At 44.2% G+C, this 19,470-nt stretch overlaps 1 non-coding gene and 1 pseudogene across 1 annotated transcript; one reads left to right on the top strand and one right to left on the bottom strand.

The window, feature by feature from the left end:
* Positions 1-4,964: 4,964 nt before the first annotated feature.
* LOC125389745 (sentrin-specific protease 2 pseudogene) lies at positions 4,965-6,522 on the top strand (annotated as a pseudogene).
* An 11,826-nt stretch (positions 6,523-18,348) lies between these two features.
* Positions 18,349-18,455, bottom strand: LOC125390121 (U6 spliceosomal RNA). The gene has a single exon (XR_007228656.2). It is a non-coding gene; the product is annotated as a U6 spliceosomal RNA (small nuclear RNA).
* Between the last annotated feature and the right edge of the window lie 1,015 nt (positions 18,456-19,470).

Genomic DNA, 19,470 nt, shown 5'->3' on the forward strand with positions numbered 1-19,470 from the left:
CAGTCTCTATGTTTGAACCTTGGTGGGTTTTTTTTTTAAAATTTGTTTTTGAATACTGGAAATCATAATGAAATAGACTGGACCTGCTGCCTGCTTTAGCATTTTATTTATTTATTTTTGTATTTATTTTTCAAGATAGGGTTTCTGTGTGTGACTATGTTGGGTATCCTGGAACTCACTTTGCAGACCAGACTGGCCTCAAACTTGCAGAGATCCGCTTGCCTCTGACTCCTGAGTCCTGGGATCAAGGGTGTTTGTCACTACACCTGGCTTTAAAACATTTTATTTTTTGTGTATGGGTGGTTTGCCTGCATGTATGTCTGCACACCACATGCTTGCCTGATACCCACAGAAGCCATAAGAGGGCACTGGAGAGAGGGCACAGCACTTAACAGCACTGTCTGCTCTTCCAGGGGTCTTGAGTTCAATTCCCAGCAACCACATGATGGCTCACAGCCACCTACAGTGGGATCTGATGCCCTCTTCTGGCATTAAGTCATACATGCAGATAGAGCACTCAAATACATAACATAAATAAATAAATCTGTTTTTTTTTTTTTTTTAAAGAGGCCACCAGATCTTCTGGAAGTTGTGAGCCACTGGGTAGTTCTTGGAATTGAACCAGAATCTTCAGAAAGAGCAACAAGTGTTTTTAACAACTGAGTCAACTCTCCAGCTGCTTTTTAAAATAAATACATTTAGTTGTAAGAGGCGTAACTGGGCCAGAAAATATTTCACACGAGCAGTACCAGACAGTAAAAGACGATGAAGGGGAAAGCTGGGATGACAAGCGCTTCCGTGCCCCTCTTCCAGGTGTGCCCTGTCCCTCCCTCACATCTTCACGCTTCTTTACTTTGCACGGTCAGTGGTCTATTCAGTGAATGGCCTGAACCATGCGGAAGTCCATGGTCTGTGCTGCCCCCTCATGAAAGGAAGGAAGCTTCGTGTGCAGTGCTGTGGATGGCTGCAGACTCACAGCTGAGACACACAAAGGCTTCTGTGACAGCCGCTCCTTCCCAACTCCCACCCCGCTGCCAGGGAAAGAGGACAGTCTAGACAGGAAGCCATTGAAGACTCCTAAAAATTGTGATAAGGAAGCCGAAGTGTAGAATTTCACAGACAGACTCAGTTATCTTTAAGGGGCTGGCCACTGGGAGTTTGACCTTGTTCCAGTGAGTATGTGGGCAACACAAATTGGACTGTTTATTTATTTATTTATTTATTTTCTTTTGTTTTGGGGGAGTTCACAAGGATGAGGGGGATTGACCTAAGAGGACTGGGAAGTGAATGTGACCAGGGTGCATTACGTGAAATTTCCAAATAACCAATTAAAAATATTTCTTTAAAAAAATCATATCCTGGGTTGACATACTTCAGTTAACAAGAACCGTTAGCCAGAAGCAGAACTACAGAGGCCAAAAAGCAAAGTTAGTACATTTAGAGACTGCCCCAGAACTATGGACTTTGCTGGATTAGGTCTTTATTTTCAGTTTGGCAGGTGGTGCTGTTTACGTGCTGGGTTCTATGGCCTGAAGGGCCCTTCCAGCACGGCATTATTTACCGTAGTTACCCCAGCGTACTGTACCTTCCTAGCAGACTGTTGTCTTGTTTGCATACTTGAACACCAGCTCCTCCTTTTGCTCCTGCCCCAAACCTGGGCAGCTGTCTGTATCTTCCCCATTTCTATGAACCTGCAATTCTTCACATCTCTCTAAGTGGGATGATGGAACCCTTACCAGGTTTCACTTGGCAGACTGTCTCCATGTTTAGCCATAATTTTTCTTTGCATGGAAAAAAATCTTTTGTTGTGTGTATGCATCATATATGATTACTTATCTTGGTTGTCAATCTGACTACATCTGGAATCAAGTAAAACTTAAGCATCTGGGGACACCTCGATCCAAACGCTCATGTTTACCCCTCCCCAGTCTCCTTCCAATTTCCAATTCATCATCTTCCATCGATTTGTATGACATGTATATGTGTGTGTGTGTGTGTGTGTGTGTGTGAGAGAGAGAGAGAGAGAGAGAGAGAGAGAGAGAGAGAGAGAGAGAGAGAGAGACGCTCAATCCATATAATATTACTTGAATGTATGCTTTCAGGGCTGACCATTTGGCACTGAACAACTAATTGGTGTGTTCTTCATGAAGTTGACCACCTCAATGGGGAGACTTTTCTTGATTGAATTATTTGAGATAGGAAGGCTTGCCATACAAGTGTAAAAGTAGATCATTGACTAATACAGCAGCCTAGGGGATCCTGATTCAATCAGAGTCAGAGGTAGGGAGTTACAGTCTGTCCTGGCAGGGGAACATTTCCCATGACATACCAGGGAGACATCAGACTCCACCAGTCTCTTTAGCTGGGGTATGCTCTTCCTGTTTCTCCCAGTGGTGCTGACGTGCTGTAGCTGAGTAGCAATGAGCCCAGGCAGGCAGTCTTCAGGAGGATGGATGTGGATGACTCGAGGGAGCGCCAGAAGTTGTAAACCAGCGCCAACGTGGAGCTTAGGCAATCAAAGCAAGTAAGAGCCTGTGTGCTGTGCCTTGGAAACACAGAAAGCTCTCAGGCCACAGCTGGCTTCTCATGGTGCCTACTGTCCTTTCATGGCTCAGTCTCTTTGGATAGGGCCTAGCCCAATTTGGAAGAAAAGTGAGACTGTGTGTGTGAGTGTGTGTGCACACATGTGTGCATGGGTGATTATGATTATGCAGGTAAGTGTATGTGTGCTCCTGCACACATGTGTAGGTTTCATACATTATACCTGTTCTCTGATTTGTCTACTGAGACTATTCTGAAGAAAACCTTCCTGCCTCAACTTTCTTCGTGCTGGATTACAGGCGTGACCACAGCAGCTCTATGTTTTAATACCGCCCTTCAGTTGAATTCTTCCCAGTGTTCTCTGGGGGTTAGATTCATAGATTGTGATTTTATCAGGATTGTCACAGAACTAGTTTGTGTCTTTCTCAACCCAGCCTACGAGGTCCAACAAGACCCATTTTCGTTAAAGTATCAATTATTGGTTAGCTCATGTCCACCAAGGCTCACAACTGTCACTGTCTTAGAAATTACTGAGCACATTGAGAGGAACAGCAGTGAAGCTGTGTAAATCCCTTTTCAGGTAAGTTTCACTTACTAATGCTAGAAACACTGGACTCCAAGTCAAGGAAGAGTAATTATGTTTTGTGTTCTACAATTAAATTTGCTAGTCAGGAAAAAGACTCTTCACTTAGAGTCAAGGGTCATAGGATGGGTACACGTCTTGGTTAGGGTTACTATTGCTATGAAGAGACACCATAACCATGGCAACCCCTATTTTTTAATACTTTGAATTTTATTCTATGTACATTGGTACGAAGGTATTAGATCCCCTGTTACTGAAGTTAGAGACAGTTGTAAACTGCCACGTGCGTGCTGGGAATTGAACCTGGGTCCTCTGGAAGAGAAGCCAGTACTTTTAACTGCTGAGCCGTCTCTCCAGTCCCAACCATGGCAACTCTTATAAAGAAAACATTTAATTTGGATAGCTCGCTTATAGTTTCGTAGGTTTAGTCCATTGTCATCATGGCGGGGAGTATGAGGGCAGGCAGGCGGACATGGCACTGTAGCAGAGTCCTACATCTTGATAGGAAGGCAACTGGAAGGTGATCGATTGTCACACTGCGTGACAATCTTGAGAAAAAGACCTCAAAGCCCACCCCAACAGTGACACACTTCCTCCAACAAACAGCACACCTCTTAATAGTGCCGCACCCATTTGGGGGCCATTGTCTTTCAAACTACCACAGTTATGATGAGACAATAAATATCCCTCGCATCTCAGTGCAGAACAAATCAAAAGCTTATCGCCTTCGCTTTCAATGATATTTGTGAGGACTTGATGATCACTCAATGCGGAGCTGGCCAAGATTCACCCTCATGCAGTGTTACACCCTGAGGGACTGAAAAGAGGGAGTCAGGTGAAATTTGCATTGGCTCCTAGATTCTTCCTATACAAACAGGTACCACCTGAGCTATACTGTGGCCAAAACAAGCCACAAAGTTAGATTCATCTTGGGACTAACTTTTTGTTCAGCAGAGGGGAAAGGACCCAGCCCTCTCTTCTAGACTTATGCTTCAGAACTATGAAATGTGGTGAATTTACTGTTCTTCCCAGCGGTTTACCGGTTCAGAAGACAGAGCTATACTTCTGCCCTCCTGAGTTCTGCTTGGGTTTGCTTCAGCCAGGCACAGAGCCACGGGAACTCCAAGGATGGAAACAAGCTTTAAGGCCCTTGACCTGGATGATGGTGGGCGGAGCCTCAACTCATTTTAGAATGCTGTCACGATGCGTCACACTGTGTCATATCCAGCTGTGGAACCTGAAAGCCCAGAGCCAGGCAACGGCGGCGGGATGCAGTCTTGTTTCCAGTGCGTCAGTTGCGCTGCCAAGGTCTGGTGTCTTCAGGCAATTGTCCACCACATTCACTGTGACTTCCACAATTTTGGGGTCCACAGAGGCTCATTGTGTCCTGGAGCCTCGCTTCTCCCCAACACAAAAGGCAGTGCCTGAACTCCACAGTTTTCCACAGTGCGATTGGTGAGCTGCCACCCCAAAGACAAGATTGAATTGACTCACGGAAAGAAGAGTACTCTGATACTGTCGCCTCCGTCTGTCATATTCCTACCGATTCCAGCGCCAGAGGAAACCTGAGCTCCTTACCCTGCAGTTTCTGACGTTGGACCAACGGGACTAGAGTAGATAAAACTCCTCCGAGTGGACTAAGTGATCCTTCAGATGTCAAGAGGACAAAAACTGGAGCTGGCAAGATGACTCAGTGGTTATGAGCACTGGCTGCTGCTCTTCCAGAGGAATGGATTTCAATTCCCAGCACCCACATGGCAGCTCACAGCTGTCTGTAACTCCAGTTCCGGGTCCTCTTACACCTTCACACCAATGCACAGATAGTAAAATTAATTTTTTTTTTAAAAAAAGAGGACAACAACCAGGCTGATTTGCTCTTTGACTTTGAAATCAGAAGGCTGTACCACAGCAGACAGTAGACACCTGAGCAAAGGCAATCTGAGTAGTTCCTGTATATGGCAACCTCACCAGCAGCATGGAACCATGAACCCTAAATATCCAGGCCAAAAGAGGAAATGCCAGGAAGAGAGAGGAACCAATGTGCAGACCAAGATGCCAGCTGAGCCCCAGAAGAGGTGAAACAGTAAGGGTGAAATTGACCTTAGGTGTGAAGAACCCAGCAAGGACCAGGTAAAGAAACTCTAGGCGGAGGGTCGACTACTGCTAAAGCCCCAAGAGTATGCCAGAGGCTCTCAGGAAGAGGCTGTGACTGATGAAGTCTGTGGTTTGTGGCGAGGGTCACAAACACTCCTACTACAACGCAGAGGAAGTTGTTCAGAAACACCACAACAAAAAATACCAAAAGTTGTTGAAAAACCTTCAACCCAGTGATCATGTGAGCTCTGAGCCTCACAGTGTTCACACGAGCCCTGTGAAAACCTCGAAGAAGATCAAAGGCAATGTGGAGGACAAATTAACAAATCTAAACAATTTGATTTGAGTCAGAACAATCTACCTGTGCCCTTCTGAGAGAAGACCCATCACCAGTCAAAAGGGAGAAGAGGTGTTCAGAGAGGAAAATTTCTGATACAGAAGAGATAGTTGGAACAAACCTCAAAGATGACAGTAGGGAACACTACCCCCAGCCTGACTTTCTTGGAGGGGCCCAGGCCCAAATCTGCGTAGACAGTGTCAGCAATGGCATTCTCAACAGCAAAATACCAATACCTGAGGCCAAGGAAAAGGCTCTTGCAGACCAAGGGAAGGGCAGAGGCCTGGACCATGGCTTTGATGTGAGCATGGAAGAGGAAACCAGTAGTGTGCTAGGCCCAGGGCCACAAGATGAGATTGAGTTGTGCCTTCAAACTGCAAATTACTTGAGAAGATGTGCAGACACTACAGGAGGCTCAGGGGCTCAATGATGACATCATCAATTTTTACATGACTCTTCTCATGGAAGGAAATCAAAATCAAGGGTACCCATCAGTTCACACATTTAATACTGTCTTTTACACAAAATTAAAGTATGGGGGCCACAGGTCAGCCAAAAGATGGACCTAGGCAGTAAACCCCTTTGCAAAGGAACTTATTCTGGTGTCAATTTGTTTGGATGTGCACGGGAGCCTGGTGGCAATAGACTTAAGAAAGAAGAGCATTGTCTACCTAGATTCGATGGGGCAGAAAAGACGCGATATCCTCAGGATGATTTTCCAATATCTGCAGGATGAGAGCAAAGCCCAAGGGAATATAGGTCTGAAGCCTTTGGGGTGGAAGCAATACAGCATGACAGCAGAGGAGATTCCTCACAGCAGTAGAATGGGAGTGATTGTGGAATGCTTATCTGTAAGTACACAGATTATATTCCCAGAGGCCAACCCATCACCTTCCCCCAGCAGCACGTGCCTCTCTTTAGGAAGAGGATGGAGTGGGAAATCCTTCATACACGCTCACTGCAGTGACACCCACGGGCTGCTGAGGCTACTCTGTGGTCTTTCATGGGCTGGACATCATCCCATACTTTAGACAGGGTAGGTTGAAGAGCCCGAAACAGGTTTTGGGCTGTAAAGAAAGAGTGGGTGATGCCCCCAAACTCTTCTATGTAGCGTTACTTTGGAGCAAGGGAGAGCTGCATCTGAGTCAATCTATAAATATATTCACCACCCCCCCCCAAGTTAGAAACTATTTGACCCACACAATAACACATGCTCATAAGCATGCGGCTTTAAAGATTTATTTATTTGTGACTGAGGTCAATGTTGAATTCTTCTTTCAATTTTTTTTCTGGGTTTTTCAATTTTGCTATTCTTGTTCACAAGTTTTAGCTAATTGGTGGCAGCTGTTTTTCCAAGCTTTTTAATGTTTAATTCTCAGCTGCTTGTTTGAACTGTGTGATTCTGAAAGGAATGCCAATCCAATTGCCAGTTTATGCTGTGAATCAGGCTGGTTGCCTTTCATTAACTTGGGGGTACTACAGGAGCTTCAAAGTATTGAATTGTGACTATGGGACCTAGGACTTGGGCCATCCAAGAGTCTTAGGAAAAGTGTCACAGACATTTCAAAATACTTTATGCCTGGAATTAAATGTAATGGTCTATCCTGTCCCTTTAAGAAACAAGCCCCTCCCACTCCCCCTTCCACCGCTGGCTGAGACAATCAGATCTTCCTTCTGCTTCCAGCCTGTTCTTTCTCTCTGCCCCATCTCTTTGAAACAAGTAGCTGTGGCATCCTCTCTCCCCTTCCTTTCTCTCTTTCTCTCTCTCCCTTCTCTTTCCTTCCATAACCCACTATATCCAAATCCTCTCTCTGCATGGTGTGCCTATCCATCTCTGCTCTCGCCTGCCACGGCTCCTCGTGGGACTCACCCCTCAAGGTCTCCCGCTGATACCCACCAAGATCTCTCACCTGCCACCTCCCACCCACCTGGGATCCACAGAGGCCTCGGGTAGTGGGGCCTGGCTTCCCCTCATGGCTGGCTGCCGCCCCTCAGGGAACAGCACCATTTTAAAAATCTAAACCATAGCATTGGTGCTGTGACTCAGACAGGAGTAAAGAGACCTCAGGATGTGACCAGCACCCAGATTTCTCAGGTCTCCCCACAAGACAATGCCCACAAATAAGCAGGAAGCAGCCTTGAGAATCTGCCATTCCAATTCCTTTAACCTGTTGTGCCTAACCTCCCACCTTTTTATTATAAGAAAGAGATGGGAATGTTATGACCTGCTACTGACTTGTCCTGTACCTTTAAGAGACAAGCTCCACCCACTCCTCCCTTCTGTCAAGGCAAGTGGATCTTCCTTCCACTTCCAGCCTGTACTTACTCTCTGCCCCATCTGTCTTTGAAAGAGGTGGCTGCTGTTGCTGTCTTCTCTCCTCTTCCCCCTGTCTGTCTATCTGTCTCTCTCTCCTCCCATAACCCACTAAATAAACTATAATGTACACTTTCTCTGCATTGCGTGCCTGTCCTACTGTTACCTGCTGGGGCTCCTTGTGGGACCAGCTGCCCCACTGACCCACTGAGGTCTCTCACCCGCTGCCTCCCACCCACCTGGGACCCACAGAGGCCCCATATGGCTCCCTGCCTGGGACTTGCTGCCCCTCGTGGCTTGATACCACTCCTCATGGCCCATTGCCACCCCTTGTGGCCCACTGGCACCCCTCGGGGAACCACAGCATTTTCTCTAAATCATTACTATAAGGAGATCTGTTTTATTCCTGGAAGTGAAGTAACTGTAATTCTAAATGTTCATATCAAACCAGGTCTTCTTGAATATAAGCATCATCCTTCTAAGTGTTGTACTGAGCTGTTTATTTAAAAAATATTCAATTCAAAGCTATTGCATTTATATTTTCTTTGTATATATTAAGATAAAATTAAATATTTTCATCATTAATATGTATATTCTACTACTCTACCTCTACAATTAGTATAGATTTAATGATACTTAGTGTTGATATTGTCAAAATACAATAATCTATTTTACATATAAAACTTAGAATTTAATTCTTCTATTAATTGTAAATCTTACATTTGTGTCATTTCATAAAGCTTAGTGTTGTTTGAACACACTTAGTAAGCTCTTGTGCCTGATGGTCTTATCACAGTGTAATGAGGTTGTTTGAGAGAACTGAAAAGCAGTTACCCAAAGCAGGATTCACCAGTGTAAGCTGGGAACTATTCATACATCTGCACATCAGTGATTTCCCTTTTGTTCTGGGCTCCTGATGTGTCGGCAAAACACTTTAGTGAGTCCTTCATGTCTGTCCTGGATTGTAGGAGAAGACAGGAGAAGCTCAGTAGAGCAGGACCCAGCAGCACCCTGTAGAGCTGCAGCAATGTACAACCTCAATGTAAGATGAACAGGAACATTGATCTCTGATCTCCTAATACATTGGCAAGTAAGTCCATGTAAGTACACACACACACACACACAAGTTCACACCTGTCAATGAGCCCAAAAGCTCATGCTATGACACAAAATCCCTCATCCTTTGTCCACCAAGGGCCATTAGCATTACTAAAGTTGTTATTCCTTATGCTCTGGTCCCTTTAAGGGCTAACCACGCCCACTCCCAGCCACTTCTGACCTCCCTCGTCGCCATCTTAACTCTCTCTCTTCTGTCCCCCGTCTCTTGGCGTGTGTACACGTGTCTCCTCTGTCTCTATGTTTTTATGTCTTTATGTTCCTCTATCTCTGCCTCTCTGTCTCTCTGCCTCTTCTTTAAGTAATAAATGTTTAGCTTTATGTATAGCCTTATGTCCATTTACTCCACCGTCCATCGCACCCACCCGCCTGGATGGCGGGACCAGCCTGCCACCCTGGAGATCTTGTAGGGACCTACAGTCATCCTTGTCGGACTAGCAACTGCTCTGCGAGCCTGCCAGGAAACACGCCCACCTTTTAAAGAACAAAATTGGTGCTGCGGACTCGAGAGATTCACCCGCCGGACTCTGAGCTCCAATTTCCGGGATTGAATCGGGACCGAGGACTTTCTCAACACCGACCCACGTGTCCTGTCTGCCTGTCCATGACTCCTACAAACAACACCAGCTTCTAATCATGTGTTTCCTCACTCCAGCCAGCTTAACTGAGCCTTTTAACTCGGGATTGACCGGTTTTTCCACTGTTTTTAGGCTTGGCGGAGGGGGGGGGATCTTCTCCGCCCCTTCACTGGCATTCATTACGGCTTGCATCCCCTGTTAAGCTCGTGCCTGGGACAGCTGGCCTGGCCAGCTCCCAGCACTCCCGCACCTGGGGACCCGGGGCCCCCAGTTCTCTTATTCTCTTATTTCATTCTTTTCTTCCTTCTCATCTTTCTCACGGACGAAATGGCTGATCCAGTTCAGCCAATAGCATCCCACATGTGTACCTCGGACGCCTGGGCACATGTCTGGATGGTCGCTTGCATCTCACCTAAACGGGGAGCCATTCCCACTGTAGGCTCGAGATGCCATGGTTTTTGCAAGTTTTTTCACGGTCTTGACCTGGGAAAGTAAGTCATTCCAGCCTAAATATGCCTAACTTAAAATCCTCCACACTTATCCGTCTTTAAATTGTCTGTTTTCGCGGGTTTTCACGATTCAAGACTCTGGATAGCAACTGTCCATGGCAGGCAGCCCCCGGCTTTTAAAATACCTGCGGCTTTTCCATTTCAGCCGTGACATGGTACAGTTTTTTCGGTTCCAGCCTTTTGCTCCCCTCTGCGGCTTGTGGTTCGGCATGGTGGCTCAACAACAGGGCAGATCACGCCTTTAGGTCACTCTTTATTAAGCTTAAAATTGTAACTTTTCCCCCCGCAACACGTGGCCGCTGCCATGTTCATTGGGGTCAGGTGACTTTATCACTAGATTCACTAAGAGCCAGGTCACGTGACCAAGCTCTTCCATTCTTATGTATGTCCTGCCTTCCCCTCCCCCTCCTTGGTGTTCACTGAAATCCTCTCGTTAACCCTGATTACAGGTGTTTTGCATAGTGACATGCTTCTGATAGGGCCCATCAGAAGAATGCACTTTGCCTAATTCCTGTTCAATCTTTCTATATATAATAATTATTCATTACGTCTCATGTCAGACTACAAAATCATAAGTCTCATATTTTAAACTGGTATGTACTTTTACCTCTCTTCTATTTAATATTAAGCTGTTCTAATACAGTCAAGCTCAGACCCAACCTTCCAGACAGATTCTATACTGCAGCTATACCTTATAAACAGCCTCAACTGCTCAGAGATCTGGGGAATGCAATATTTAAATATTTAATTATTTAAAAATAACTTTTCATAACAAAAAGAGACAGGTTGGCTCCTAGCAAGCACTCTATTTCCTCCAAGAAGACAGAAGACAAATGGTCACAGACCAGCGTCCATCTGCAGTTCGCTTCGACTGCCAAATGCTGACCATTGGGCAAAACTGCCTTTCACCTAAACTAAAGACTTCTAGACGTGGACAGAATCACTGGAATCGACAGCCTAGCTGCCCGGGTAAGGTAAGCCTGTCTTCCTACAGATTTCTTCGGGTCTTCTAAAGCCTGACAGGCTCTGCACTAAACTGCAAAGGTCAAATGCAACCTTCAGTGACTGTGGAGGACCAAAAAGAGTAGCTCTGGGTGCCAACCAAGTAAGTTCTCTATCATTTTTTAATCAATAACTCAAGTAAAATCTTATCCTTCTCAAAGATTTCTGACAGTCTGATAGCTGAGAGGTTTTGCCAGGTTGCCTCAACAAATAAAAATACTTTTCATTGTACAAGAATATGTCACAGTCATTATACAATGTATATGTCTAAAACTTCTATTTTTCTTATGAGTTCCAGGGAGCAGAATTAAAAAACCCACCGTAAACAGGTCAGATACATACCCCTCAATTCCCTGGTCCTAAAAAATTTTTCTTAATTTAACTTTGTCCTCTGTTCTGCTAATACCCTAACCAGGTACAAGAAACAATAAACATTTCCATGCCACAGACACCTGTTGGGAGCAGAGACCAACTATGCCAGGATGCGGCAAGCATCCAGCCTTCTCTCGGATCTCTTCCCCCCACAAAGACGACGCCCACAAATCAGTCGGAAGCAGTCTTGAGAATTCGCCGCCCCAATTCCTTCAAACTGTAATGTCTAACCTTCTACTTTTTATTATAAAAAGGATCCGGAAATGTTATTCCTTATGCTCTGGTCCCTTTAAGGGCTAACCACGCCCACTCCCAGCCACTTCTGACCTCCCTCGTCGCCATTTTAACTCTCTCTCTTCTGTCCCCCGTGTCTTGGCGTGTGCACATGTGTCTCCTCTGTCTCTATGTTTTTATGTCTTTATGTTCCTCTATTTCTATCTCTCTGTCTCCCTGTTTCTTCTTTAAGTAATAAATGTTTAGCTTTATGTATAGCCTTATGTCCATTTACTCTGCCGTCCACCGCACCCACCCGCAGGGACCCACAGCCATCCTTGTCGGACTAGCGCCTGCTCTGCGAGCCTGCCAGGGAACACACCCGCCTTTTAAAGAACAATAAAAGTCTATCTTGTTACTCTTTCCTTCTCCCTTTGGACTTCCATATTTCCTGAATAAGTTGCTGCTGTTTCCAGTGCAATCTGTCTCCGCTCAATCCCTTGCTTTTAGACAGGAGAAACTGGAACTCCCTTAGCATCTCCTCTCTACCTTGATATCCAACATCAGCGGTGTCAGAGTATTTTCAAGTGCTACAATAGGCATTTTTCAAAAGCTTTACAAATTCTGTAAACTTCCAAGTGGTATTAATTCTAGAATCTATAGGCAGCTGCCTACAACAGGCCTGCAACACAGTAGATGCAAAGCCCGAATAAACTGAGCATTTTCGTGAAACTCCCAAGTTGCCTGAATGTTCCATAATCATTTCAATAATTTGTATAAGTTCTCTCCATAGTAACTGAGGGCACAACTAGAGTCTGCAGGTTCCACTGAAGCGCCTGTGAGACAGAAGGTAGAGACAACAGATTATTCAAGGGCAGCCTTGAAACAAATAGGATGAACTTGACCCCTTTTGAAAGAGGTCAGATTCTTAGCACTTTTGGTGGATTACAGGGAGATCCCTGTGGGGATTCTCCTCCGGGTCATTCATTTCTTATCTTTCACAGTTTGCAGGGTACAGCTTTTGCACTCTTTTCTTTAAAGGTCAAGTTCAAACTTGTCTTCCTGTGTTGCCATTTAAACACACCACTTTGGGAAAGTCAAAGTATGTTTGTTGAAGAGATGAGGGAGTGCCACAGATGCCTCTTCAGGACTGAGAATCCTGTCATTTGAATATGTGACGTTTCCAGCAGCATGTCTGTCTGGGTGGCGAATGCTTAGGCATCATCAACAACTTCTTTAGGCATTTCTGGGGACACTGCAAGGTAGGGGCTAGGTGGAGAATGTTTGTCCCTGGGGCTGTTTACTGGGAGCACATTATCCTATGCCTGCCTTCTGAAGCCTCTCTGCCTCCTTTGCACTTCAAAGTCAACAATCATGAATTGAATGGGAGGCCAGGATGCACTGAGTCCTTGAGGCCCTGGGAGCCCAAATAAGTCTCTCTTCCCTTAACTTGTGAGTAATCAATTGTTTTATTGTGCAGCACTTACTTTTTTGTTTTTCTTTTTCAGCTTAACTCAAGGATTAGAATTATCTTCATAGTGGGCTAGTGATGGTTGACATGGGAGAGCGCGGCCCACTGAGCAATACCAACCCTGAGCAGTTCCGTTCTGGGTTATGTAGCAGGGCTAGAGGAAACACCACAAGCAATTAAGGACTTCTGAGAGAGGGATAATTAGCCTTCCCTAGAAATGAACTCCCCAATTGGTTATCCAATATCCAATGTTCTAGGGTTAGCTCTAAATATATATACATTCAAGCAACACTAAATGGACTCACCAGGCTATATTTACATGTTTATTCATACATATATATATATATATATCAGCAATAATAAAGTGAAAGAGTAGATGGATTTGTGAGGGATTGGGAAGGGTTGGAGGAAATAGCAGTTGAGTAATGTAATTATACTTTAATGACAAATAAAATTAATTATAAAACTAGTATATTAATCAAAAATCATAAAATTAATATAAAAATAAAATAAAAGAGAGAGAAAGAGAAAGAGCCGTGGGATCAAGACAGCAAGTAGTGGTCCTTCCTCGTCCTTGCTTCAGCTCCTGTCTCTGGTCTCCTGTTTTGTTTCCCCTGGATGATGGACTGTCAACCGTAAGCCAAACTGAAGTTCTCCATCCCCAGCTGCTCTGTGCCTTATCACAGCAACAGAGAAACTACTACAAGCTGCTTCTGTGTACATCTGTCATGAAAGGCAAAAGGAAGCACTCCACTGTACACGAAGGATGAGTTGCTACACAGTCAGGGGAAGGCAGGAAGGCACAGGGAACGGGCCCTTTTTATCGTCCGCCATTAATATGCACAGCATATCAAAGCTATCAAGGGGAAAGCCAAGCCACATTTCATCTGGGACAAGTACTGTTTAGATGGCTGTTCCCTTTCTCCCACACCTCTGAGCAATACGTAATCATTACAATATGACCATAGCAATTAAGTTATTTCCACAAAGACCCACACTGTAGCTTAGATGTAGTGATGCAGACGTCTAATCCCAGCTCTGGGCTGCAGGTAAGAATGTCACTATAGTGGGTGCAGTTCTGGCTACATATGAACACCTTGTCTCACAACTAGGATTCTGATTGTTCATGTCCCAAACCATGTTCCCCTGGTTGTGGTGACTCTGCAGATGCCCCCAGTCCTGAAGGGAGGAGTTTCCTTAGAATTGGTTACAATAGTATCTGTATGTCTCCTGCAGAAGACGACCCAACCTGGCAGTTTTTAAGTCTATAACTCCATTTTTGAATATTTGTCTTACTGAATCACAGTAACTATAACATAGAAAATATACTAGTTTCCGGGGAAACAGTAGAGTGCCCAAATGCCAGTTGATGACCTGTGCGAAACTAATTCTCCAGCATTGAAGTCATTGCCTCATGTTCACAGAGGACTCAGATGTTGCTGATAGTATATTAAATGTCATGGCCGACAAGCTATGCAATCTTAAGTTATTTTGTAGATCATGTATCTCTGAAATAATATGTCTACACTGTTACTCATAGTAACATTCTAAATAAGAATTTTAGCAGATCCCCTATTTTTTTGCAGAAGATATTTATTATTCCCTGAGAAAAGATTATTTACTGTTTTAAAAGCTGTCAAAAATTAAATAAGAACTAAAAAAATTAATCAATATGAATATATAAGTTTTAACCAAAAGCAACGATACTTTTTGAATTTTCTGGTTTTATTTTTATGTAGACTCAGAATTATTAGATAGTTTGTCTTATTATTTTAGCAAATATTAATTTTAGCACCCTATTTCTTTCTAGCACAGAAGAGAGCATTGTTAAATACATTTTTAAAGTAATTTTTTTAGATTTATTTTATGTGAATGAATATTTTGCCTGTGCGTATGAATGTGTACCACATGCATGCTTGGTACTCGCAGAGATCAGAAAAACATGTCAGATTCCTGAAACTGGTGTTACAGATGGTTGTGAGCCATCCTGTGGGTGCAGGAGTTGAACTTGGGTCTCTGCAAGAGCAACAAAGACTCTAAACCACTAAGTCATCTCTTCAGCTTCTCTTTAAATTTTTTAAAATTTATACTTATTTAGTGTGTGCAAGTATGTGTGCGTGCAAGCATGTGTGCAAGTGTGCACACCACAACCTACAAGAAGGAAGTCAGATGAAAACTTGAAGGAGTTGATTCTCTCCTACTTAGGGCTCCAAAGATCAAACTCAGGTTGTCAGCATTCACAGAAAGAGGGGGTGAGGGAGGAAAAGGGAGAGGGAGGGAGAGGAAAAGGAAGAGAGGAGAGAGAGAGAGAGAGAGAGAGAGAGAGAGAGAGAGAGAGAGAACCAGTCTACATATTTAACACTGTTTAGAAATTTTCAGTTACAAAAGGTCACCAATTGTAAATTCTGCTTTACACATCTATACCAATGGGGCACAGCCCGGCAGAGTCTGTGGCTCTTCTACAGCACAGTTCTCTGTCCTCATTTCTAATAACACAGTCTCCGTTTCCTTCCATGCCCCGCCTACCTTTACCATGCACATTCTACCAGCAGTCAGCCTGCGACAGTCAGTGTGTACTAGAGACAGTGTAGGCTTTCTCTCCTGTGTCCTCAGCCTGAGACCGTCTGTGTGTACTAGAGACAGTGTAGGCTTCCTGTGTCCTCAGCGTGTGATAGTCAGCGTGTACTAGAGACAGCGTAGGCTTTCTGTCCTGTGTCCTCAGCGTGTGAAAGTGTGTACTAGACACAGCAAAGGCTTTCTCTCCTGTGTCCACAGTCAGCGTGTACTAGAGACAGTGTAGGCTTTCTCTCCTGTGTCCAGAGTCTGCGTGTACTAGAGACAGTGTAGGCTTTCTCTCCTGTGTCCTCACCCTCACCTGACTCTTCCTCACTGAATGAGTCATAAGTATCTCATTTCTCCTGCACTCTTCAATTAGTCTGTTTTAGACTTTATTAAAAAGACCATACTGGTGTGGGAGAATTGTCTGTATTCTGTCAATTATATTTTAATAAAACACTGATTGGCCAGGCAGGCAGTATAGGCGGGATAGCCAGACAGGAAGTAGGGGTGGAGCAAAGAGACTGGAAGTATTCTGGGACACAGGAAGCTCCCTCTGTCACTCCTGCGCAGACCACCGAAGAGGCAGCATGTAACTGGCCCAGCTGAAAAAGGTACCAAGCCATATGGCTAACATAGATCATAATGGGTTAAGATAAGTCATAAGAACTAACAAGAAGCCTGACCTAATGGGTCAATCAGTTTATAACCTTATGGAGTCCTGTGTGTGATTTCTCTTTGGGATTTGCTGGCTGTGGGGTATCGGGCGGGATGGAAACCCCAACAAGCTGGCCCTCATGTTACACCATACCATGATGGCTAATCTTGGTCGTTAACTTTTAGCAACTGAAATCAATTAAAACAAGCTGCTGGCTCTCCTGTGAGGGGTATTATTGATCTGACTATCTGAAGCAGGAAGGCCCACCCTAAATGTGGCTGCTACCTTCTGGTGACAGCTCACACACAAGAATATGGAAGAAAGAAACTTTTTTTTTTGCCTGCTTGCCCTAACGTTTGTGTGGATTTTTTTTTGTTACTTAAAACAATTTTAAAATTTAAGCATAGTTTGAACATATTTTGATCATATTCTTCCCCTCCCCAAGTCTTTCCAGGTCTTCTCCCCTTACATATTCATCTTTAAAAAAAAGCAAACAAAAGCAAAAGTACAACAACAAACCATCCCCAAACCAATCAAATAAAACACAATCTGTAACCAAATAAAACCACACACACAAAAACTGTGGAGTCCATTATATGTCGGTCACCTACTCCTGAACATGAGGCCTGCGTTGGTGTAGTTGGTTTACCCAGGGTCACGCCATTGCAGAAAACTGATTTTTCCTCTCCAAAAGGTGTAAGTAACAATTCAGTTGTTAACTTTCACTCTAGTAGTCTTGGGTGGGTGGGGGCTGAATGGGAGGATCAAGTAGGGGGAAGGGAGAGGCTAGGTTTTCATCATTCATTCATTCATTTTAATACAACTAAATAAAATACAATAAGATAAAACAAAACCTATCACATCAAAGTTGGATGAGACTAACCAACAGAAGGAATACAGCCTAAGACAAGACACAAGAATTAGGCATCCACTTATTTGCACACTCAGGAATTCCATAAAACCAGAAGCCATACTACATACACAGTGGACTTGGTGTAGACCCTTGCAGGTCCTGTGCATCCTTTTCAACCTCCGTGAGTTCATCTGAGCTTTGCTCATGTTGATTTAGAGGGTCTTGTTCTCTTGGTGTCCTCTGATGTGGGATTCCACTTTGTAGGCTGTGAATATGTTTTATTACCACTGCCTAGCTTTGGCCTATGGCAGGACAGAATATAGCAAGGTAGGAAATACAAGCAGAGATAGAGGAGGAAAGAAGGCTGAGACATCATGTAACTGCTGAAGGAGACAGATGCCGGAAACTTACCTGTAGGCCAGAGCCTCATTATAATACATTGGTTAATAGAAATTGGTTAATTTAAGAAGCAAGAGTTAGTTAATAAGAAGCCTGAGCTAATAGGCCAAGCACTGTTGTAATTAATACAGTTTCTGTATGATCGTTTGGGTCTGGTCAGCCGGGAATGAATGAGCAGTCTGTTTATAGTCCTTCGTCCTCTCTGACTCCTACACTCTCTCTGCCTCCTCTTCCAAATGCTTCCCTGAGCTCTGAGGGGAAGGGTTTGATGGAGACATCCCATTAGGACTAACTGTTTCAAGGTATCACTCTCTTTCTGCACACTGCCTGGCTGTGTGTCTCTGTATTTGCTCCCATCTGCTGCAGGAGGAAGCATCTCTGATGATGGCTGAGCAAGGAACTGATCTGAGTATGGCAGAATGTCATCAGAAGTCATTTCATCCCTACTCATTTTTAGACCAGTACTATTGGATTTTATCTTAGGTCCCTGAGGTGTCTAGTTTCAGATTCTTGGTCACCCAAGCAGTGTTGGGTATGATTTTCATCTTGTGGAATGGGCCTTAGTTCAAATTGGTTATTGATTGGGTATTCCTATAAGCTCTGTGCTACCATTGCCCTAGTCTTTGTTTTAGGCAGTGCACCATTGTAGATTGAGTTTTTGGATTGAGAAGATTGTAATTCTAGTTTCTGATATTTAACTGGTTTTCCTTGGATGCTTGTGTTTTAGCCCTTGGTGTGTTTCTTCTCCGGTTAAAAATATGGAACTTCTCAGGAATTTGTTTGTCACCACTGTGTGGGGGCCATGCTTATCTTCTCTGTATGGCTCCAATTTTAGTTTATGTGCTGTCAAAACAATCATTCACCCTCAGTCTTTTGTTTCGCTTTTTGTTTTTTGAGACAGGGTTTGTCTGTGTAGCCCTGGCTGTCCTGGAACTCACTTTGTAGACCAGGCTGGTCTCGAACTCACAGAGATCCGCCTGCCTCTGCCTCCCTCAATCTTGGTGGCAAGTCCCTCTATCCTGGTTGCTGCGTTCCTTTGTCAGTATAAGAACCAAGTTTCTTCAGGACTCTTGTGGGTCTGAAGAGCGGCAGCTCTCCACCATATTGTCAGGCCTTCGGTGTCAAATGGAGACGTGCAGTGTAGGGACATAACCCACGAACGAAGCTCTGTAAGGAGTTTCTGAGGCATTGTGGGAAAACTCCACGTGAACAAGGCATCTCTGTTTCCCTATAGCGTGGATTGTTCTTAGAATGTGCTTTTATATATCAGATAGGCATTAAATTTCCCTCAGATTATTCACTACTACTGGTTATTATTTGTTTTGTGATTCTATGGGAAAACATGGTTTTGTCCATGTAGCTTGTCCTTGGGATTGTACACTTTACTCAGGTGACTCTTCTCAATCCTCAGAGTAAAAATTGTCTGATGCTCTGAATAAAGTTGGCTACTACGTGAGACTTTAGTCTGCCTCATTTTTAGGCCCCGCTCTCCCAAGTTCATTCTGCCAACTAGAGCAGTAAACAATCCCGATTCATGACCTCTCCAGCGTGACACAGCTATTGTTGGACTATCTGGATTGTACCCCATAAGCCAATACAATAGATTCCCTTTTAATGTGTACTTATTCCATCTGTTCTTTTTTTCTTTAGAGACTCTAATATACTTACTTTTCAGAATTCTTCCAGCCTTCTCTCACTTCCCAATGCCAAAGCCAATCCCCCATGTTTAAGTATTTGTTACAGCACTTCACTCTGGGTCCCAAAATTCTCCCACATAACCCATAGTTTCCTGTAGCTGCCATAACAAATCACACACAGCCCAGTGATCCTCAAGTATTTTACTTCGAGCTCCCCAGTCCTGGGAATATAAGCAC

This window comes from Myodes glareolus, chromosome 26 (genome assembly GCF_982192425.1).
Source record: "Myodes glareolus chromosome 26, mMyoGla1.1, whole genome shotgun sequence".
In the NCBI taxonomy this organism is placed as follows: Eukaryota; Metazoa; Chordata; class Mammalia; order Rodentia; family Cricetidae; genus Myodes; species Myodes glareolus.